Consider the following 23,750-nt stretch of genomic DNA (forward strand, 5'->3'; position numbering starts at 1 on the left):
TTCAAATGCTCACACTTTAAACATGTGGCACCATTACTAGGCCTGTTGGACACCTGGCTCCAGCGTAACACCGGTGCATAATATACTCATTATACTCACATCCCCACAACTACATGTCCATATAGATCTGTTCATCCCCACAGCAGACATAATCGCACACATCACACACATAGACTATCTTGGTAGAACACACACTGATCATAACTCACTACAATTCCAGCTTGATTGGAATTGCGTTCCCCCACCAATCCCCATGTGGTGACTACCCTAATCAATGATGGAGGAGACAGAGCTTAAAGCTTCAGTCAGTACCTGTATAGCAGAATATTTTGATACTAACACTGACACTGCTACCTCCAGGATGATAGAATGGGATGCCTTCAATGTGTCCATTAGAGGCCACTGCCTGGGCAACACATTGAACATGCGCAGTCAGCTTGATGGTGAAATATATAATATGGAACAGCAGCTGGTCAGTCTTTAAAGCCTGGCCCAGTCCTTAGGAACTGGCTGAGCATGGCTCATTAAGAAGCAGCGAGAGCACACTGCACTATTGGAGAGGCTGTGTTGCATCAATTATGCAGCTGACACCGCTAAAACACATGCCAAAGCTGACGAGCCTGAAGCACTACGTGTGTGGCTGATACGCCAGGAGATATTGCAGTGGCCCATCTTGTCCGTTCAATCTGGCAAGGAGGTCATATTACATGCCCAAATTGAGATATGTGCTGGATTCACATGGCATTATGCAACATTATACACATCGTCAAACAGTGAATTCGCCAGGGGAGATTGAATATTTTCTCACCAACACCATTTTGCCTTAGGCCCTATTTGAACATAGAGAGGAAATAAATGAGGAACTTAAGAGGAGGCCAACCACTCAATCTACAAAGGCAAAACGCCCAGGCCTGACAGATTGCCACCCAAATATTATAAAGCTTATGCCTCCTTGCTAGCACCACTTTTAAAAACATTACATGATGGGGCTTCGGTGGATGCCTATTTACCACTCATGCTAAATGCCCCTTACTTATCTCGCTTCCAAAACCAGGGAGGGACATGATGGAACTGGAGTCCTGCAGAGCCCTTGCGCTTTTAATCACAGGGGCATGTTTAAGAGCCCCTAGCGCCATTTCAGCACCACATTAGTGTATTTTTTTTACGCCAATGTGGTGTTAGAAGGCAAAAAACGCAGCACCATTTTTACAAAATGGCGCAGTGCATGCATTGCGACACTTTGTAACCCTTTGTGCTACGTTATGCCTATGCCAGGCACAATGTATGCAAAGGGGGCGTTCCCCTGTCAGAGATTGCCTTGGGCCATTTTTTCCTGCACTTTTAACACCTGAGCAGAGCAGGCGTAAAAAGGAGGCTTCCATTGCCTACAATGGGCCTCTGGGTACTTTGCAGGATTAGCGTCAGAATTTTTTATGCTAATCCTGCAAAGCGCCAGACTAGCATCAAAAATGAGACGATAGTCCCTAACTACTGCCAGGGTGCGCTGTATTTTAAAAATACGGTGCACACATGGTGGCATTAGGGGACCCCTGTGTGCAGCTCCACTTTTCTTAAATATGCCCCACAGACTACAAAATACTGGCAACAATCCTGGCTGACAGTCTCGCACTCCTGATCCCAGAGCTGGTCCAACCCAATTAGAATGGCACCTCCTTTAACCTACACTGTTTCTTTAGAGTGCTGGAAAATGCACTGCAGATGCATCCACAGTTTGGGTGCCTGGTACTGGATCTGCAGAAGGCATTTGACTCCCTAGAAGGGCCCTATCTATTTGAAGTGTTCTCCTGATACGGTCAGGGAACCCGCTTTATCTGCCTGGTTAAACTGCTGTAAGCAACATCAACAGCCAGGGTTAAAATAGGTTGGCATATATCAGACCCCGTTCAGCTACAGAGAAGCACAAGGCAAGGCATCCCCTCTCTCCCCACTCCTGTTCTCCCTGGCGATGCAGCCTTTGGCCTACCTTCTCCCTACACAAGGCCAACAATGGGGTATACATTCAGTCTCACTCCATGTGTACATCTTACTTCTATACCTCCACGATATCCACGCAGTCCTGCATATCACAGAGCAATTGCTGACTAGGTTTGCTGTGATATTGACCTTTAATCTAAACTGGGACAAATCTTTCCTCTTCCCATTTGAGAATAGTACCCCTGACCTGGCACTTAATGTTGGTGGTATTCGTTTGACTTGGCAACCATCCATGGTCCAAATATAATGGAAGGCAACCTGGTCCGCAAATAACATTCTGGCAGAGTCCTCCATTATCGGTAGCAGGCCATGTGGCCCTCACAAAGCTGCTGTATTATTTTGCCAATCTGTCCTTATACTCCCTGGAGCACCTAACAGGAGATTTTATATAGCGTGGCACATGCCATGGGGTGGCTCTTACAAATCTATATCTTCCAGCAGATTGCAGTGGAATTGATGTGCCCAATTTTGAATACTAGTACCTGGCCTCACAACTGCAATGTATGGCTAGCTGGTTCTCTGGATGCCAGTTGGGAGACACCGCTACCGTCCTCCCTCAGGTGGACCTGGAAAGTATGTTATACATTTTTCACCCACTAAGGTACCACTGCCAACCACACTTCTGCTCCAATTTGCAAATAGATGCTTCCGTAGGACCCTGTTTCTAGCCAGATTGGTGATACCATATGCCCCTGTGCTTCCATTGCTGGGTATGTCCAGGGATCAATGTGAAAACCTCCGTCAGATAATTGGACTCCTGGCACGTGGAAGGATTACACAGTGTAGGTGAACTATATCAAGATGGGATCATTTTACCCACAGACAAGCTCCTTGCTGACTCCAGTCTCTGCCGGGGCAGTTTCTTCTAAATGCTTCCTTTATCTGGTCACTGGGGCACTCCTGGGGAGACATACATGAGGAGCCTTCGCAACACCTTACAATTCAATATTTACATTGTAGGAAAGCAGCCTTTTTGACATAGTTAGTGCCCACTTTTTGCTTGGTTTCTGATGTGACTTTGACTGTTAGTGCACTCGGTCCCTGATAACCAGGTCCCCAGTGCCAGATCTCTTCCCCAAAAATCTTTAGTTTGCCTTTTGCACAATTGGCAAACTCTTTAGCTACCACTATAAGTACCTCGTAAATGGTACCCCCTTGTACCTAGGGCCTGGGGTACTAGGGAAGGGCTGCAGCACCAAGTGCCACCCTCAGGGACCCCTCACCAAACCCTCACAGTGCTGCCATTGTAGACTGAGTGAGTTGGTGCAGGCTACATTGAAAACATGACCTGTCACATAGCCCTATGTGCCAGGTCCCCTATCACTGCATGTGCCACTGGTAGGTCACCACTGAGGCAGGGTGCACTCTGGCACATGTGAGGGCATATGTGTGTGAGTAGATATTCCCCTCCAGAAACCTGACACCAGAAGGTACCACTGAACTTGACATCCACGACCCGAGGTGAGGCCAACCAATGGTGCCAACGTGGGTCCTCAGCTACCCAGAGACTGAGTCCAGTGTGGTCTCACCCATCTTGGGCCCTCCTAAGACGCCTGCAGCCTCTGCACATAGGCCCCCTCTCCCACAGTCTTGTGGTGAGAGAAAATCTGACACCTTCAGCAACCACTGCACACGTGACTCCTGGCTCCAGCTGAGGTGGGTCATCAGTGCCAACAACATCCTTAGCTCCTAAGAGCTTATGTCCACCCTGGGTCTACCCCTGTCAGACTCCCCAACAACTTCTTTCCTCCATAGGATAACATTGAGAGAACTTTGAAAATTGCACTGTGTTGATTTCTGAAACTGCAAAGTATTTATGCTCAAAAGTATACTTACCTGATTACAAAGTTCCTGGGTTTGAAACATATATAAAAATAATTGCTATTTTTCTGAATTAGTCTCTGATTTATTTTTTGAGTGTGTGTCTCCTTTATTGCCTCTGTGAGTACAACAAATGCTTAGCACTACCCTCTGATAAGCCTAACTGCTCCCCCACACTACCACAAAATAGAGCATTAGTCCTATCTACTTTTGCCTCTGCAATACCAACTGGAGATCCACTGGACTCTGCACAGTGTACTTCATTTTAGTGCACTATACAGAGAGCCAGCTTCCTACATACATGTAATAGGGAGGGGCCATTGCCTGACCCTTTTGTATAGCTGATTCCCTGCGCACTCGAACAGCCATTCCTCCTACAGCTAATTATATTATATCCTATGGGAATCCCATTACACCCTATGGTATGGGACGGGATATACGCCATGTTTCTGACAGAGTAACCCGTCCGTCAAACTCTAAATCAAGTCCTTTGTCTTATACAGAAACTATTAAGACAGCAGACATTCAGGGTTGATAATTGCATTTGATTTCCCATTACATAGTTTTAGATTTATATCAGTACCATTACCTATTAATTTGCATATATGATGGTCACAGTGTAGTCTCACCACTTCCCAGACCCTGACCTCTCTCCTTCAAAGCATTTCCAGAGGCTCTGGGAGGCTACCCCTCCCAAGCCTATAACACCTATTCCCAAAGGGAGAGGGTGTAACACCCTCCTCCCAAAGGAAATGCATTGTTCTGTCTTCCTGGGATTAAGTTGCTTAGTCCCCAGGAGGGCAGAAACCAGTCTGTGAGGTGGCAGCAGCTGGGCTGCAGTGGAAACCTCAGAGAGCTGGTTTGGCAGTACTTGGGGTCCATGGTGGAGCCCCAAGGGTGCATGGAATTTGCCTCCCAATACCAGAATCGGTATAGGGGTACAATTTCTAGTTCCTAGACGCCTCACATGGCCACATTCGGGGTTACCATTGTGAACCTACATCTATGTATTGACCTATATGTAGTGCACACTTATAATGGCGTCACTGCACTCACGAGGTCCGGGAAAATGGGCCTGGATGATGTAGGGGCACCTCCGCTAGTGCTCTCACACACAGGTACTATGCACCTAGCCTTCAGGGCTGAAGGTTAGACATACAGGGGACTTATAAGTGACATGGTGCAGTGAAAATGGCTGTGAAATAGTGCTTACACTAATTCACTCAGGCTGTAATGTCAGTCCTGAAGAAGTGTTTGTATGAGCTCCTTATGGGTGGCAAAAGAAATGCTGTAGCCCATAAGGATCTCCTGGAACCCCAATACCTTGGGTACCTAGGTACCATATAATAGGGATTTGTAAGGGGGGTACAGTATGCCAATTTGGAGTGGAATATGGAGTCACTAGACTATAGTGACACATTTAGAAAAGAGAGAGCATGAGCACTGGAGTTCTGATTAGCAGGACTCCAGTGACAATTTAGAAAACAGTGCAAGTGCACTGGCAAGCAGGCCACAAACCATAAGCACTGGGGTCTTGACTAGCAGGATCCCAGTGACACAGCCAAAACACACTGACAATCAGGCAGAATTTGGGGGTAACATGCCAAGAAAGATGGTACTTTCCTACACTTGTGAGGAAGGTGGGTGGTGCAATGTTGAAGGGGTGGGCAAGAAGCAAGGAGGGGGCGGGAAGCAGGGAGAAGAGGAGGTAGGAGGAAGCCTGGTATAATAAACAAGCCCTTATTACCTTAAAATGACACTGTGCATGGAGTGATGTTAAGAAATACCAGAGAGTTAAAAGAAGATAAAAGATACAAGACAGTGTGCCAAGCGCACCAAGAGCACCCCGTCGCAGCAGTTCCAATTGGGGCACAACAGCTGCTCTTTTCCCACTTGGGAGGAAGTGGGAGGGATGAATGCTGCAATTAAATGCGAGCAGCTAATGGCCTGAAGTACCCACAGTGTAACGTAAGCAGAAAACAAATAATAAAATAGTCCCTCCACAAACAGATAAACATGACAAAACGTAATGATACTTTACTTAGTCCATGCTCTGTGGGAAGAACAAAAGAGAAGAAAGAGAGACAAAGAGGCACGACTGATTACTAACAGACAAGGACACTGAAACAAACAAATACAAAGCAGAGGGATGGCTTTAAGCCCAAAGCAGAAGAATATACAGTACATACTAAAGCATACACAAAAGGTTTCAAATGCTCAACCTAATACATTATATACTAAAGTATATACAAGAGGTCTTGAATGCTCGACCTAAAGGCCCATAAAGCCAGGGGGCTTTTCAAAATTCAATTTAGTTATCACGGAGATAACCCTGGCTATTTCTGTGGGCTTAGCCAATGCTTCATAGTGAGCCAGGGAGACCCAGGTGAGGGCTGCATCCACAATGCATTTAGGCATTGCACTATCCCCTGGTCAGCTGTATAATATTTTTTGTTAATATTCCTGGAATATATTCCTAATCTCAGCATAATCTGTTAGACGAAACCCTGTTCCATTCCTAATGGAGGATATCCGTTCCTGTTGTAATTTAGCTCCTAGTTTGGAACTAAGTAGCTTCCCAGCCTTACTACCCCCACTGCAATATGCTTGTTTCACCCGTAGGAGTGAGTATTTGGCCCTCTTTGTATGTAGTAGCTTTAGCATACATAATCAATGACCGGTGAGGATCTATCATTGTCGAAGGTTGCCTTAGCAGCACCATCTGACCTAAAATGGCCATTGGCAAAGTGAAGACCATTGTTCAGCAAAAGATTGGTAAAGGCCTCAGCTTTTTTTGTAGACTTAAAACAACTCATAGCTGTCTCAGGGATTCCCATACTGCGATCTTCCATCAAGATTTCACTACTATTGATGGCGTTGCTGGGTAATGTATTAAAGTCTCCACAAATCAACATCCTATTCCTAACTCTTTCATCCCCCCTCATTGTTTTATCATGTACCGTGCCTCTTCAGATTTTTCTAATGGATGCAGAGCCCTCTTTCCAGATTACCTGGACCCCCGGGGACCAACCTGGTGGAATGTATACATTCAAAATATCAATCACACCCTCTTTATCTTTTCCTGGCCTAAGTTTCACATGCTGAATGTTGGCAGAAGCCATTGAGTGTGGCACATCTACTTGCTCTACTTTGCTGTTTAGCCTGCACAAGACTTAAATTGAAATACCACCCGATGGAGGTCCCTTCTTAGACCGGGGGACCAGCATATCAATATGGGGGGGTGCATACACGGGGAGTAGCAGAAGATGGAGGAGGTTTCTTCACTGTTCAGTCAATTCTTGCTCTACGGGAAGCTCTAGAATCCCCAGCCAGTACAGCCGCTACCCATGACAAATACTTGCAGTTGTTCCCTTTTTTCCTCTCATCATGCCTGGGGATCCTGATTTGTCTACAGTTCTTGTGAGTATTGATGGTCAGTGTTTCTCGCACTCTGCTGCCCTCTGCTATAGTTCCCTTCTTTTTTCGCCATAATGCCGATTTGGGCATAGAAGGGCTACCAGCCCTTGACGTATCTGGGCTGCTCCAGCACCACTCACCCAGCCGGTTCCATCCTGGTTGAAAATAGGACATGGCTGCACATCAACCCCCATTATGTAGAAGCAGTCCATGTGATTAAGGATTAGTCCAGCTATGCCTGGTAGAGCAAATTCAACTGGAGCTGAGGGGCAGGAAAGGGCAGGATCGCCTTGAGAGGTGGCAGAATAGGTGTACCTCCTGCCGTAATCAAACTGCTTTTGCTTGCTTCCCAGCTTTACTAATCTCACGTCACTGGAAGAAAGAACTCTCAGCTCTGGCACAGCATAGAAGAGACCTAGGTGGTCATTACAACCCTGGCGGATGGTGTTAAAGCGGCGGTAAGACCGCCAACAGGCCGGCGGTAAAAAAATTGGAATTACGACCGTGGCGGAAACCGCCAACAAAGACAGCCACTTTAACACTCCGACCGCCACGGCGGTACAAACAAACAGTGCGGCGGTCACCGCCAACAGACAGGCGGAGGACAAAGTACCGCCCACAGTATCACAACCTACCAATCCGCCCCCTTTTCCAGGGCGGATTCACCGCAGACAAAAACACAGCGGAAACAGGACTTCGAAGGGAAAACGCTCACCTCTACACACCCCACGAGGAATCCGGATGCCATGAAACCAGAGCTGCAGATCCTGCCAGCCCTTATCTTCTTGCTCCTCTACCAGGAGCACGAACGCCGGCGGCGAAGACCATGGTGAGTACTGCACCTACGACACAGAGGAGGGGGGAGGGAAAAAACAGGGACACACACACGCAACACGCAACACGCAACACCCCCACCCTCACCCACGACAACACACACACTAATACATATTGATAGATCACAGTTACACCCCCCAAATCCCCCGGAAGAATGCAAAGACAAAAGAAAATGAGTGTAACCATTGTAATATATTAAAATCCAGTATGCAAAAATATACATATATACACTATAAACAAAATATACACCAAGAATAATAGTCCAGGTAGTGCTCCATTGAAGTCTGTGGAACACTGGGCCCACACGGTATGGGCGAGACCCACACAAGATCCCCGACCATGACGGAGAGAACACTGCAGGGGCATCAGATACCAATAAAACAGGCACCTCAGGGGGAGGGAAAGGGGGGGCACCTCAGCCGGTTGAGTGCACAACGCCAAATCGACGAGGGGGCAACATGCCCACTGTTCAATCCTGGGGAGTGCAAAGCCACAGTCTCTCAAGTCTCTACAGTGGGTGAGTTGCCTACTGTTCCATCCTGGGGAGTGCTAAGGCACAGTCTCTCAAGTCTCTACAGTGGGTGGTTTGCCCACTGTTCCATCCTGGGGAGTGCAAAGCCAAAGTCTCTAAGTAGATGACAGTCTCCACTGGTTCTGGAGGGGGCTTAGTGCCCAGAGTGCTTCATCCTGCCAAGGACTGAGGTAGTGGGTTTCATCCTGCCAAGGACTGAGGTAGTGGATGTGAATCTCCACTGGTTCTGGAGGGGGCCTGGTGCCCAGAGTGCTTCATCCTGCCAAGGACTGAGGTAGTGGATGTGAATCTCCACTGGTTCTGGAGGGGGCTTTGTGCCCAGCGTGCTTCATCCTGCCAAGGACTGAGGTAGTGGATGTGAATCTCCACTGGTTCTGGAAGGGGCCTGGTGCCCAGAGTGCTTCATCCTACCAAGGACTGAGGTAGTGGATGTGAATCTCCACTGGTTCTGGAGGGGGCTTGGTGCCCAGAGTGCTACATCCTGCCAAGGACTGAGGTAGTGGATGTAAATCTCCACTGGTTCAGGAGGGGGCTTGGTGCCCAGAGTGCTTCATCCTGCTCGTGACGGACTCAGTAGCGTCAGTGCCCTTGGCGCTCATGGGCCAGCGGTGCTTGTGGTGGCGGTGCCCTGTTCAGCGGTGCTTGTGGCGGTGGTGCCCTGTTTAGCGGTGCTTGTGGCGGCAGTGCACTGTTCAGCGGTGCTTGTGGCGGCGGGGTCCTTTGCAGTGACACAGCTGCTGGCGGTGCTTCATGGCCCAGCAGGGCTGGTGCTGGCGGTCGTGTCTGGCCCAGCGGGGCTGGTGCTGGCGTTCGTGTCTGGCCCAGCGGGGCTGGTGCTGGCGGTCCTTCATGGCCCAGCGGGGCTGGTGCTGGCGGTCCTCTCTGGCCCAGCAGGGCAGGTGCTGGCGGTAGCCTGCTGGGCAGCGGGGATGATGGCGGTGGCCTCCTGGGCAGCGGGGATGATGGCGGTGGCCTCTTGTGCAGCGGGGATGATGGCGGTGGCCTCCTGGGCAGCGGGGATGATGGCGGTGGCCTCCTGGGCAGCAGGGCAGGTGATGGCGGTGGCCTCTTGGGCAGCGGGGATGATGGGGGTGGCTTCCTGGGCAGCGGGGATGATGGCGGTGGCCTCCTGGGCAGCGGGGATGATGGCGGTGGCCTCCTGGGCAGCAGGACAGGTGATGGCGGTGGCCTCTTGGGCAGCGGGGATGATGGAGGTGGCCTCCTGGGCAGCGGGAATGATGGCAGTGGCCTCCTGGGCAGCGGGGATGATGGCGGTCTTCTTCGCCGTGCTGCTCTTCCCAGACCTGCTGACTTTCTTGTGGCCCTTCCCCACCTTGGAAGGTGTCACAGCTGACTCCACACTCCCACCTGGACCGCTGGGAGCGGCTTTGGTGGCTGGAGTCTTCCCCCTCTCCCGCCGGGCACTGGCCAACTTTTGATGCTTGACAGGTGGGGGACTGTCCGTGCTGCAGCTCCGTGCCACACTGGCTGCCCTGGTGGCCGGTGCACTCCAGATTCCGGTGACTACAGGCACCACTGGTCCCGGAGATGTTGTGGATGAGGTGCTAGGTTGGGACCTGGAGAGTCGGTCCCTAGGAGACGGAAGGGGTGGGGGAGGTGTGGGAAAGAGGTCAAGGTTGGACAGGAAAAGTTTTTGGGAGACACTGGGATGGGTAGCTGGAGGGGGTTTGGGAGTGGAGTAAGAGGTTGTGGTTGTAGGTGGTGTTTGGTGACTTTGGGTGAAGGTGCATGCGCTGGAGGCTGTCGTGAGGTGGATGGCTGTTGGATGGGTGTATTCCTGCGTTTGTGTATCTTGGGAGGTGGCGTCACAGACACACTGGGAGAGGACGCAGGGGACGTGTGAATGGTAGTGGGGGTGGTGACTGCACATGAGCGGGGTGTGGTGGTGTGTGTGCTGGTGATGGCAGTAGTGGTTGTAGATGTAGTGCATGCAGGTGTGAGTGTAGACGAGACTGGGAGGGAGGAGGGGGACACAGTGGAGGCGGTGGATGTTGGTGTGTCTGCATGTGTGTGATGCTTGCGTGAGTGCCTGTGGGATGTGTGGTGCTTATGTTTGCCTGAGCTTCCCTTGTGTGTTGACGTGTGTGCATGCTGGTCTGAAGGTGTGCTTGGGATAGGCTGAGGTAGAGGGGATTGGGTCTTGGTGGAGGAAGTTGGAGGGGGGAGGCTAGAGACAGGGACAATGGCTGCCATCAGTGCTGAGGCCAGAGTCTGAAAAGCTCGCTGAAGGGCCGCCTGACCAGAATAAATGCCCTCTAGGAATGCATTTGTTTGTTGCAACTGCCTTTCTACACCCTTGATGGCATTCAAAATGGTAGACTGCCCAACAGTGAGGGACCTGAGGAGGTCAATGGCCTCCTCACTGAGGGCAGCAGGGGGGACTGGGGCAGGGCCTGAGGTGAAGGTGATGCCCACCCTCCTGGGTGAGCAGGCATGGGGCAAAGGCTAAGGGGCTGCTGGGAGGACGGTTGTGGTAGGGGGGGTGGCGGATGTACCTGTAGATGCAGGGGGCACAGATGTTGCCGCCACCACAAGGGAGCTCCCATCAGAGGACGAGTCAGTGTCGCTGGTGTCAGCTCCTGTCCCCGCCGTGGAGCTCCCCTCGCCCTCCGTCCCACTGGTGAACTCCGAGTCCGTTGTCTCACCTTCCAGGGCCATGTGGGATGTAGCTCCCTCCTGCTCCGGTGCCACTGCTCCTCCGCCTTATGATGCTAATGCACACAAGAACAGGGAGACCACAAAAAGGGGGGGACGACAGAAGAAAAACATGTTGGGTGCATGCATTACCGCTACCGTTGGCGGACACGACAGACACAGAAGCCCCCTGCACTACAACGCACACTTGGGCTCCACTGTTCAATCCCTGGGACATGGCCTACAAGGCTATGGACGACATCTGCACAGCATGACTAGGTGTATTTGGCACTGTACACAGGTGGGGTGGGGTGCCACATGGCCTGCCTTACGGAGGGACCTTGCCTACTAAACTACTAGGGAAACCCACAGCCCACCTCCCCCACCCAGACACCTCCACTGCACGTTGAATCAGCAGGATGAGAGTATACTCACCCCCTTGTGGCTGCTGTGATGCCCCCAAGCACCCATCCAACTCCGGATACGCCACCGCCAGGATCCTGAACATCAGGGGGGTCATGGTGCGACGGGCAACCCTCCCACGTTGGGAGGCCATCCCCAGCTGGGCTTCCGCCGTCTTCTTTCTCCAGCGGCGAATGTCCTCCCATCTCTTACGGCAGTGGGAGCTCCATCTGTGGTAGACCCCCAGGGTCCGGACGTCCTTGGCGATGGCACGCCAAATATCTTCTTTCTGGTGGGCGCTGACCTACATTAATTGTACAGGGGGAAAAAGAAATGTTATTACCAAATGCACCGTCACAGTCATTGACCCCCCTCCCTACCCTTGCCATGTGGCACATGCACTCACCGTCGTTTCATGCACACTCAATCTCCCCTCCATCTTTCATCCACGCTACTCCACACAGGCATAGCCCATACAGCATGCTCCCAGTGTACTTACCTGTCTGGAGGACCGTAGAGTAGCGTCCACGAGTTTCTCCAACTCCTCCGATGTGAAGGCAGGGGTCCTTTCCCCAGACACTCGAACCATTGTCTCTTCCAGACCGAGGTATCAGCAGCACTTGCAGTGTAGGTCCTCTCCTGTCGAAGATCAGGTATCGAGTGATTGAACAGATAGAAAATGGCGGTCACGTCCGCGGCGGTGCGTACCGTCACCGCCGGCGTACATCGTCATTGGCTCCTCAGACCCATAGGGTCCAATGCTAACCAATGCAGAATTGCGCTGTGGTGTTCGACCGCCTACCGCGACGGTGTACATCGCCTGCACAGTTACCTCACATCCCATTGTCCCAATTTACAGGTCAGGCAGCCGCCATTTCAGGGGCCCACATGGCTTAATTTTTAACTGCGTCACACATACCTAGGCCTAGCCTCAACACACATACAGGCCACTTTTCGGATTATGAGTCGTGTTCTGTGTAAGCTGTGGGTACGTACCTCTGAGTAGCTTGACTCTGTGCTCGCTGTTGTCCTTCATAGGCACCGTCCGCTGGGACATGTGAGGAGATTGCGGCCTCCTCCGGTGTACAGACCGCTGGTGGACCTATCGACAATGGAGGAAAGACATGTGATCATCACCTACAGGCTTGACCGTGCCACAATCCAGGAACTGTGTGCCCAGCTGGAGCCAGACCTGATGTCAGCTATCCGCCACCCCACAGGAATCCCCCCTCAAGTGCAGGTGCTGTCAGTACTCCATTTCCTTGCAAGTGGGTCATTTCAAACAACAGTGGCCATAGCATCAGGGATGTCCCAGCCTATGTTTTCCAACGTGTTGTCCAGAGTGTTGTCTGCCCTGCTGAAACACATGCAGAGCTACATCGTTTTCCCTCAGGTGGAGGATTTGCCTACAGTGAAAGGTGATTTTTATGCCCTGGGACATAGCCCCAACATCATAGGTGCCATTGATGGGACCCATGTGGCTTTGATACCCCCCGCAGGAGTGAACAGGTATACAGAAACCGGAAGAGTTATCATTCCATGAATGTGCAGATGGTGTGTTTGGCAGACCAGTACATCTCCCATGTGAATGCCAAATTCCCTGGCTCAGTGCATGACTCTTACATTCTGCGGAATAGCAGCATCCCTTATGTGATGGGTCAACTCCAGAGGCACCGTATGTGGCTATTAGGTGAGCACCTGGAAGCAAGTCAGTGGGACTGGTTATCTGGGTCTGGAGATATCCCTACAGGTTAGTGTGTGTCTAACAGTTGTGCCTTGCCATTTGCAGGTGACTCTGGTTACCTCAACCTGTCATGGCTACTGACCCCAGTGAGGAATCCCAGGACAAGGGCAGAGGAACGCTACAATGAGGCCCATGGGCGAAATCGGCAGATTATAGAGTGGACCTTCGGCCTACTGAAGGCCAGGTTCAGGTGCCTCCATATGACAGGTGGATCCCTATTCTACTCACCAAAGAAGGTATGCCAGATCATTGTGCCTTGCTGTATGCTTCACAACTTAGCTTTGTGACGACAGGTGCCTTTTCTGCAGGAGGATGGTACAGATGGCGGTGTTGTTGCAGCTGTGGAGCCTGTGGACAGTGAAGACGAGGAAGCAGAAGAAGAGGACATGGACAACAGGAACTCGGTGATCCTGCAATATTTCCAGTGAGACACAGGTAAGAATACAGACCTACCTACTACATGTACTTTAACACTACTACCTCTCTACTGTCTGTCGTTTTCACCCAGTGTATGGTCACTGAGTTGTCACTTTCCCTTACGATTTCACAGATGTGTGTCCCACAGTGTGACATCTGCTTTGTTTCCTCATGGACTAGAGCTGTGTGGCATAGGTATGTTGACATTACAATTGAAAGAGCATTTTGTCACTGTAATTGCTAATACACTATTTCGAAATCACAGACAGACTCCAGATTGTTTTGTGCTTCAAGGGTGTTTATTTAAGTGCTCAATATTGGAGGGGGTTGTAAAATGGTGAGGGGTGATGGTGGAGGAATGTCCATGACAGAGTCCAGTCTATTCGTCTCACAGGTGCATTGCCCAAATGGGCATAGGAAGTGGAGCTGGGGCAGTTTGAGGATGGACAGGGTGACAAAGTGGGACAGAAAGATGACATTCAGGGTGGTCTCATTTCTTGGCTGGGGTCTTGACATCGTTCTCTGTCTTTGTCCTGGATCTCAGGGACTGTTTGTGGGGTGGTTCTCCCTCTGCAGGGGGTGGGGTGCTGGTGTGGTGGTCCTGTGGCTGTGCCTCCTGTCCTATAGCGCCAGCGGAGGTGGTGGGCAGTTCATCATCCAGGCTAGTGTCAGGGGCCCCTTGTTGTGCCACAGTGTCCTTCCTGGTGTTGAGTACTTCCTTCAGCACCCCTACGATGGTGCCCAGGGTGGAATTGATAGTTCTGAGTTCCTCCCTGAAGCCCAAATACTGTTCCTCCTGCAGGCGCTGGGTCTCCTGAAACTTGGCCAGTACCGTTGCCATTGTCTCCTGGGAGTGGTGGTAGGCTCCCAGGATGTTGGAGAGGGCCTCGTGGAGAGTGGGTTACCTTGGCCTGTCCTCCCCCTCTCGCACAGCAGCCCTCCCAGTTCCCCTGTGTTCCTGGGCCTCCGTCCCCTGGACCGTGTGCCCACTACCACTGCCCCCAGGTCCCTGTTCTTGTTGGGGTGGTGGGTTAGCCTGGGTTCCCTGTAGTGGTAGACACATTGTTGCTTGACGTGTCCTGGGGACAGAGGTATGGGCCCGCTGGGTGGGTGCTGTGCTGGTGTTTCCAGAGGAGGGAAGGTCTGTAGTCGCCTGTGACTGTGTGAGGGGAACCGACTGTCCTGAGGTCCCCGATGGGCCGGGCTGGTCATCTAGATCCTGTTGGACAGAGCTGCTGTCATCACTGTGGGCCTCTTCTGTTGGTGGTGTGGACCCTCCTGTCCGGTGACGTTGGGTAGGGGTCCTGCAGGGGTATAAAAGGATGTTTATTACATCTGTGTGTGCCATGGTGTGCAATAGGTGGGTGACCATGTACCCCAGTGCTTGCATTCCTGTGTTGGACCTTGTGTGATGGTGGTTTAGGGGGGTGTATGGGTATGTGCAGTGGCCATGCTTTGGGGATTGGTGTCCATGCTTTGTTGTTGCATGCAGGTCTTGGTGTTGGGATGTGTGGTTTGTGATGTTGGGACATTTGTGAGGAGTAGGAGTGATGGGGTTGAGGGTGAAGGTGGGGGTATGTGATGGCATGCAGGTAGGGTGGGGGATGTAATAGTAAAGCTTTGACTTACCAGAGTCCATTCCTCCATCTACTCCTGCGAGGCCCTCAGGATGCAGAATCGCCAAGACTTGCTCCTCCCATGTTGTTAGTTGTGGGGGAGGAGGTGGGGGTCCGCCGCCAGTCTGCTGATCCGCCAGGTGGTGTCTTGAGACCACAGAAAGCACCTTCCCCCGTAGGTCGTTCTACCTCTTCCAGATGTCATCCCGATTTCTTGGGTGCTGTCCCCCTGCATTGACTATGTCCACTATTCTTCGCCATAGCTCCATCTTCCTAGCTATGGAGGTGTGCTGCACCTGTGCTCCGAATAGCTGTGACTCTACCCGGACGATTTCCTTCACCATGACCCTGAGCTCCTCCTCAGAGAACCTGGGGTGTCTTTGCCATGCCAAGGGGTGGTGTGGGTGATGTGTAGGGTGGTGTGTATAGTGATAAGTGGGGTGATATTTAGTGGTGTGTTGTGTGAGGTGCGTGGAAGTTCTGTGGGTGATGGTATAGTGTGCCTGTGGATGCTTGGTAGTAGTTTGTAGTGTCTCTCTCTGGCCTTCTCTCGGTAATTGTGGTCGTAGGGGTTTGTGGGTGATGTGAGTGTGTGTTTTATATTGTATTGTATGTGTGGGAGTGGTGTGTGTATGTGTATCAGGTGTGTGTATGTGGAATTGTCCAATGTGGCTGTGTTTTGTAGGAGTGTGTGTATTTTGAGCGCGGCGGTGTGTACCGCCAATGGAATACCGCGGTTGAAAGACCGCCGCATGGATTTGTGTGTGTCGTGATAGTGTGGGCGTATTTCTGTTGGCTTGACGGTGGAGGATTTGTTTTCGCCAGTTTATCACTGAACTTTGGTGTGGCGGACTTGTGTGGGTGTCTGAATTTTGGCAGATTCCATGCTGTGGATCATATTAGCTGTGGCGGAATTCCGCGGCGGTGTGTTGGCGGTCTTCTGCATGGCGGTAAGCGGCTTTTACCGCCAATGTTGTGATGACCGCCTTAATAACTGTGACCTATTTAGAGGTTGATTTGAACCAACATCAGGGAAGAGATCGATGAACTCCAGACGGTGTTTGCTGTATCTCCTCCCTGGCACAAGAACAGGAGGGGCAGCAGTACTAGCATACTATAAATAGCAAACATCCAGGCTGTTTCTGTGTCTAGGTCCAGAGGGCACCGTGAATGGCAAGGCGTCTGGGTTCATGCCAGGAAGCACCATCGGCTCTTTGGATATGTGTAGGTCTTGCTGCTCGATTCGAGCTGCCATCATTTTCTGGGTGCAGGGCGAAGGGCTGCCGGTCTTAACTACACTCCGTGGGCCCTTCCTTGCCGCCATTCTTTTTTCCTTTATGGAGCTTTTCTTCTTGTTCCTGGGCATCCTTGCCCTCAACGGATGTTCTTGGCCGACTACTCCTTCCACTATCTGCCTCCCACTTTGATTATCCTCACGGTGTTGGAGTTGGGAGCATTGTGAGGGGTCTGCTTCACCCCAGCATCCAGCTGCTTGCCGGGAGGAACTAGGAGGCAAGGGGGCAGCTGGATTTCTGGTATCCCCGCTTAGTACACCCTTAGAGCTGGCGACTGAGATTGCCCCTCTGACTGCATGGTTCTTAGGGTTAGAGAACAGCCATTTGAGAGAGTAAACTAGGAATGGTGTAGCCCTCTTCCCCTTTTTTTGGGCATTTCCCTTCTTCTTAGTATTCCTGATCGGGATCACACCTATTTCATCTAAGGCCTCGTCCTGCGGTCCCAGAACTCTCTTTTTATATTCCACAGTACCATCTGGTGGCTCCTTGTATTCAATAGTTGTGGCTTTTTATCTTGGGCTAGCCTGGTGCTCTTCTACAGGGAGGCTGACCATCCCTGCTGTAATAAGCCTGATGCCGACTCCACTGCCGTAGGCACCATCGCCATGGAGATTAGCCATAAATCTATTGGTCTGTGGCTGGTTCCCAGTTTGAAAAGGGGTCAGATCTATGGTTTGTATCTGTGCAATACTCCTCATAAGATATGGGGTGTAAGTCTGATTGTAGCTAACACATTGGAAAGACTGAGGCAGTGGATCCTGATTCGTCTGTTCTTCCACCTGGGACTAATGCCTGCAATATCATAGTTAGCAATGACTCTATGTGCTCGGTACCCCAGAGGAAGTTCTTCAATAATGTGAGAATCAAAACTAGAACATTATTTATTCCAATCATAGCCTTGGAGATTACAAAACCTTGTGAGGACTCTGGAGGTACAGGATTAATCCTTGGGTGCTGGCAAGCAGAAGTGTGCAGGTATAAGGAATCAGTCAAGCAGAACTCCCCAATGGGGAGTAGCTATTATTCATAAATTTAAAGTCAAAAGCAGCCTCAGCCGAGGCCACAGAGCTACCTCCAGATGCCAGCAAAACTTTGGATGGCTCACAGGATCCAACCTTATTCCTGGTGGCTACTGGGCTACACAGTACATCAGGGAGCGTGTAATCCAGAAACATCAGAGAGCTTTCATTGAGGTAATCACTTTGGATGACATCACCCAGATTGTCAGGTTCATTGCTTGATGGAATTTGTTCACTAGTGGGGCAATTATGGAAAGGGGGCTCATGCAAGACCTCTTGTCCCTCCCTTCTCAGTGGCATCCTGGGTTCGTTCTCCAACCTTGGACACTCCAATGTACTATGTTGTATCTTTGACGTGAGGCATGACTTTCTGTGGGTTTGCTCATCCTCCGGCACTGTCAATGGGGTTCAGGCCAGGGCCGTTTTCACACTCTCAGCAGCTCTTATCTCGCTGTCTCTCGCTGGGCATCTGCCGTGGGATTCTCTACCATCATTATCCTCCTCCAAGACAGCTCCCTGCACCACTAGCCTCTCCTCCAGTTCTATTTGCTCAGTAATCTGTTCTAGAGGAGGTGCCTTATCCGCCTTCTGGTAGAAACCAGTTATTAACCTCTTGGGAAGTCTAGAAACAGCCTCACTGCAAGCGCCATCTAGTGGAGGTGTAGCAGGTGAAGCAGAGGAGGGTCCAGGTCCTGCAGGCATAGGTCCATGGGGGACACCAACGATCCCAACCGTGGCTTTGGACTCCTTCCACCTAAATCCTTTTGTCTTGGGTTGTGTCATAATCAATCTACTAAATACTCTCAATGAGCGCCTCTGTACTGTCTGCCTTACACTGGTGTTTCGTCTATTTTTCAGCGTCATTCTCTGATGTTTTCTGGTAATGACCAATTGATTTATCGTTCAGCCAGTGTGTATGATAAAGCAAATTAGTTGCAAGTAGTTCCAAATGTCCCAGCAGTACGTACCACTCGATCCCAGTCCGGGTGGCGGGGGAGCACACAGTCTGGCCGCTTCCACGCCTCTCTGGCTCTACCCTAGGGCCCTGGCTCTAATGCCGTAGCCACTCACACCACACACCACCCATCGGCTGGCTGTCTTGAATCTCAATGTCTCTATGTGTCCTCATGGCACAATTTGTCTTAGACCAAATCAATCAACAATTGACCATTCTTTGGTGGATTGGTGGCTTAATGGTTAGGTAGCCCTTTTGCAACCTTTTGCAACCGCGTAAATCTTCTTATCCTTGTATCTTAATGTGGCAGGCGGAACGGTATAAACACGACTGAGAGCGGTTATAGTGGTAAAGTAAGTGATTTATTTGTGAGGTTTTCTTTTCCTTGTCTTTTAGGCACAAAGATACAGTATTATTAGGGTTTCAGGGTGGTATCTTCTAGTCTTCTAATTGGGCCTTTCTCCTTCTTCTTTGTCTTTAAGGTCGATGGGTCCTAGGTCTCCCATACGGCTCCAGTGGATTACCGGGAAAAGAAGGAGAACGCCAAGGTAAGTAGTGAATTACGTCTGGGTTTGTGTTTTACAACCAAAAGGGGGAAAAGGGGAAGGTCAGGGGGTGTGACGGTAGCGTGGTGGGACACCCGTGTACAGTATACACACTAAAGTGAGCGTGATAGATGACCTCCTGTGCCCAGTTACGCACTATTCAGCTGCCTTTTCCATCTCCCCTTTTACTCCTCCCCAGTTCCTTTCCCCAGTGCCTTTTTAGATTGCACACTCTCTCTTGTTCCCCACAGGGACCGTACCTTTGTAAGCCACGACCCTCCTGGGTCGTGGCTGGCTCCTGGGTTTTGTGCCTCCGGCGCTCCTCCGTGAGCACTCTCCTTCTCCTCGCGTCCGTCTTCTGTTTGGGTCTCCTCTGTACCGACACGCTCCTCCGTGGTCGCTGACTCCCTCGTGCTTTCTCCTGTCGCTCCTCTCTCCCCGTCTCCGCGCACCGCCTCCTCCTTGAGTTCCCCAGCCCGGAAGTCCTTCGGTGTTTCCCTGGAAACAGGGAAACGCCGTGCCCGTTCCAAGAGCGTTCCCACGGAAACGTGGGAACGCGGAAGTGACGTGTCGGGTTTGCCCGACACGTCAGTGACTGCCGCTGTCGGGGACGTGATCGGGTCGGCCCGATCACACTTAATATCACCATTTATTGGAGTGTGAAGGTGCAGGCAAGCACAGGGGCCAGGAGCTGAGAGCTAAAGTTCCCACAGCCAGGGCCAGGGGTGGAAATAGGCACTAGGCACTATGCAGGTTCTGGCAGTAACAGACAATATCAAACCTCAGGGACCTCAAGGACCTCCGGGCCTCTAAGAGTCAATTTTGGGCCGCTTAGCAACCCCTCACCTTACCTCAGTCTCGGCGTTTCTGTGTCTCAGCATCTCCTGCCCGTGCGTGAAGCTCAGAAGGAGGAGCTTCAGGGCCCCGGGGCACCAACAGCATTTTTCAGTCGATCTCCACTCTCCCCTTCGGCACTCGCGTTCTCGCCTCAGGGCCTCGGGACCTCACTTCAGACCCTCGGAGCGTTTACAGCGTTATTTAGGCTGCCCTCCGCTTCGCTCTGTTCCCCCTTTGGCCTTTGCGTTCTCACGTCTCTGCGTCAGTGCGTCCTCCTCTCTCTGCGTGTGCTATGCTTTGGTTATTGTCGTGCCACCTTTTGTTATTGTTGCACTGAAAACAATAAAGATTCATTAAGCACAAGTTGAAATATCACTTTTGCAAGTTTAAAAACAGTCTTAAATCTTAGAAATCAACAGTTGTCTCTTGATTACACAAAGTACTTGATTTGCATAAAAAATATCACACACCGAGAACGCAGAGGAGAAGATGCGTGAAAAAATATGGTGTGTTAGATTTTCCGACGTGGCACAGACGATGCGTCATTTCTTTCCATGCTGCAAGGGGCTTGCTTCATTTTTCGGCGTTTAGTCTTAGTTCCTCACTGCGAGGCGGGGATCCTTTTGACACCTAGGGACGATGCAGGGAAATCCTGGGCGTGCTGGAAGAAGTCACAGGTGTTGCGTCGATCCAATAGAGCGGTGCGTCAAATTCTCTGTCGCACGCCAAGCACTGCGTCGATTTTTCATTTGGGGAATCGGCTGTGTCTTTCCGATTTGGCTCTGCGTCGATCCGGTAGGGCGGTGCATTGAATTTTCTATCGCAAGGCAGGCACTGCATCGAATGCTTCTCTTTCAATGGCACTCCACCTATGTTCCTGTGGTAATAGCCTTCTGCTAGTAAAGGGTACTGGTTAGTCCTGCCAGGGGAATGTCGTGATCAGGCCCAGTAGGAAGGCCTCCTCATTCAGCTGTGCTAGAACCGTCCCATGCTATGCTTTGAAGCGTCTGTCTGCATGATGAACTCCTTAGAGTAGTCAGGGGCCCTGAGCACGGGTGCCGTGCACATGGCTTCCTTTAGAGAGTCAAAGGCTTTCTGACAAGCTTCTGTCCAATTCACCAACCTAGGTTGCTATTTGGAAGTAAGTTCTGTTAAGGGGGGCACTATAGTGCCATAACCCTTAACAAACCTACGGAAGTATCTAGTGAGGCCTAAAAAGGCTCTCACTTCTGTTTGGGTTCTAGGTGGTTGCCAGGCTGTGATGGTCCCAATCTTGGCCTGGAGGGGCTGCATCTTGCCACCACCTACTAGGTGTCCCAAGTACACCACGGAACCCTGCCCAATCTGGCACTTACTGGCCTTGATTGTCAAGCCCGCCTGTTGCAGAACCCGTAGCACCTCTTGAAGGTGGAGCAAGTGTTCCTCTCAGCTAGAACTGTAGACGGCAATGTCATCGAGGTAGGCAGCGCAGAACACTTCCTTACCAGCTAGGACCCCGTTAGCCAACAGTTGGAAGGTAGCTGGAGCATTTTTCAACCCAAAGGGCATCACTCTGAACCGGTAATGTCCCCCAGGAATGGAAAAGGCGTATCTCTCTTTGGCCCCCTCAGTCAGGGAGATCTGCCAGTACCCTGCTGTGAGATCAAAGGTACTGAGGAAGTAGGTAGTGCCTAGCCTGTCTACGAACTCATCAGCTTAGGGGATGGGGTGAGCGTCTGTCTTTGTGACAGAATTGAGACCCCAGTAGTCCATGCAGAACCTACGTTCTGTCTTGGCACAGGGTGCGGCAGCCTTGGGTACCAGGGACTGCTGGACTTCTAAATCACCCCAAGAGCCAGCATCTTGGCAACTTCTTACTTGATGCTGGCCTTTACCCTGTCTGACAACCTGTAAAGTTTGCTGTTTACAGGGGGATTGTCTCCTGTGTCAATGTCATGGACGCACAAGTGTGTGAGTCCAGGGGTGAGGGAAAACAGAGAGGAGAACTGTCCCAGTAACTGGTTGCAGACCGCTCACTGGTCCAGGGTCAGGGAGTCAGAGAGATTTACACCCTCCACTGACCCATCACCTTCTTTGGCAGAGAGGAGGTCGGGGAGAGGTTCACTCTCTTCTTCCACACCCTCATCTGTCACCAAAAGCATGCTGACCTAGTCCTCTCAAAATGAGGCTTCAGTCGGTTCACATGGAGCACCCTTGTGGGATTGCTAGGGGACTAGAGGTCCACTAAGTAAGTGGCCTACCCTTTATGCTTCTTCATCTCCAATGGGCCAGTTCAGCACTCCTGGAGAGTTCCAGGCTCTACTGGCTCCATCACCCAAACTTTGTCTCCAGGCTGAAACTCCACCAGGTTGGCCTTCTGGTCGTACCAGCGTTTCATCACCTCTTGACTGGCCACAAGTTTGCTATTGGCCTTTTTCCAGAAGCATTGCATCTGGTTGGGGAGGGCCAGCATGTAGCTGACCACATCCTGAGGGGGTGCCTTGGGAGGTTCCCCCACTCCTCTTTCACAATGCTTAAGGGTCCCCATAGAGAAGTTCAAAGGGATTGAACCCTAGCCCCTTCTGGGGTACTTCTCTGTAAGCAAAGTGAAGGCTTAACATGAGGACATCCCACTTATGCCTCATGGCCTCAGGGAGGCCTGTGATCATGCCTTTGAAGGTCTTGTTGAATCTCTCCACAAGACCACTGGATTGAGGATGATAGGGTGTGGTGATCCTGTAGGTCATCCCACATGTATCCCACATGGACTTCATGTCTGCAGACATGAAGTTTGTGCCTCTGTTAGACAGAATCTCCTTTGGGAATCCCACATGGGTAAAGATCCCCATAAGAGCTCTGGTCACCACTGGTGCAGTCACTGTCTTCAGAGGGATTGCCTCTGGGTAGCGGGTGGCATGGTCTACCAAAAGCAGGATATACCTGTTGCCTAGGGCAGTTTTGGGGTCCAATGGACAATGACATCGATGCCCACCATTTCAAAGGGGGTCCCACCGACGGGGAGTGGGATCAGCGGGGCCTTGAGCCTTTTCCATTTCTTCCCACTGGCCTGGCAGGTGGGACAGGACCTACAGAATGCATCCGCATTTGGGGTCGTCTGCAATCGGGGTCAATAAAAGTGGGTGACAAGCCTTGTAAAGGTCTTGTCTTGCCCTAAATGTCCTGCCAGGGGAATGGCGTGTGCCAGTTCCAGTAGGGAGGCCCGGTAACACTAGGGGACCACCAGCAGATGTAAAGCCCCAGCCTCCGGTACCTTAGGCTCACTGTAAAGGAGATTATTCTCCCAATAAATAAGGTGATCATCAGAGGCTTCACCAGCTGCATGGGCTAAGGCCTGTTGCCTCAAACCCTCAACCGTGGGGCACTCTTTCTGCATCTTTTAGAATTCTTCCCTGGTTGGCCCACCCTCAACATGCCAGCCAGCAAGCTCAGGTAAGTAACTTAGGGCAGCAAAGTCCTCCCCGGTTGGCTCAATAGCCTCCTTCTGAGGTACCCTGTAAAGCACCTCGAGTACGTCTGGGACTGGTTTCCCACGCCCCTTGCCCCTCTCCTTGGCAGCTGTCTGGGCCATTCTTCCAGGCTCCAGACGCCCTTGACTCCCTTCTCGGGCACCCATGGACCTTGTGGTCATGCAGGCCCACTCAGGCAATCCCAACATTTCCAAGTGAG

Source organism: Pleurodeles waltl, chromosome 5 (assembly GCF_031143425.1).
Source record: "Pleurodeles waltl isolate 20211129_DDA chromosome 5, aPleWal1.hap1.20221129, whole genome shotgun sequence".
NCBI lineage: Eukaryota > Metazoa > Chordata > Amphibia > Caudata > Salamandridae > Pleurodeles > Pleurodeles waltl.